Genomic DNA, 565 nt, shown 5'->3' on the forward strand with positions numbered 1-565 from the left:
CAAATACCTTATGCGGTGCACTTTTTATAGTATTTTTGCACATAGGCACAAAACACCATCGATAACCTTTCGGTTTATTCATTTCCTTTAATTGTGTATTAAAAATAGAGCGAGTATAAGGGAAGAACATATATGATACATTTTCGGCAACAACCTCGTGACGTCATGCGCGAGTTCGGGTAAACTCGAGTGATTCCGGAACGTTTGAATCACAAGTTAATGGACTGCATTTTTAAACCAATATTATTTTATAAATATTAAGTATTTTGCGAAAAGGAAAGAAACTTATTAACAAATATGTGTATTCTATACAATAGAAATATTTTTTAAATACGACTTGAAGACCGAATTCTATGCTAGCAGTTCATCCGGCGTTACAAGAAACCAAGATTCCCTCCTCGTCCGTTCGTTTCGATACACAGTATACGATTTCAAGAACGATAATTAGGCGCCAGGCACGAGCGAGCGTGCCACTCTTACTCAAAATTATTTAGAATCTCTTTTCCACGCGATTTTACATTAAACTGCGAACGTCGACGGCCCTCTCAACCGGCAGCTCAGTCTC

Source organism: Trachymyrmex cornetzi, unplaced genomic scaffold (genome assembly GCF_001594075.2).
Source record: "Trachymyrmex cornetzi isolate Tcor2-1 unplaced genomic scaffold, Tcor1.1 scaffold2714, whole genome shotgun sequence".
Taxonomy (NCBI): domain Eukaryota; kingdom Metazoa; phylum Arthropoda; class Insecta; order Hymenoptera; family Formicidae; genus Trachymyrmex; species Trachymyrmex cornetzi.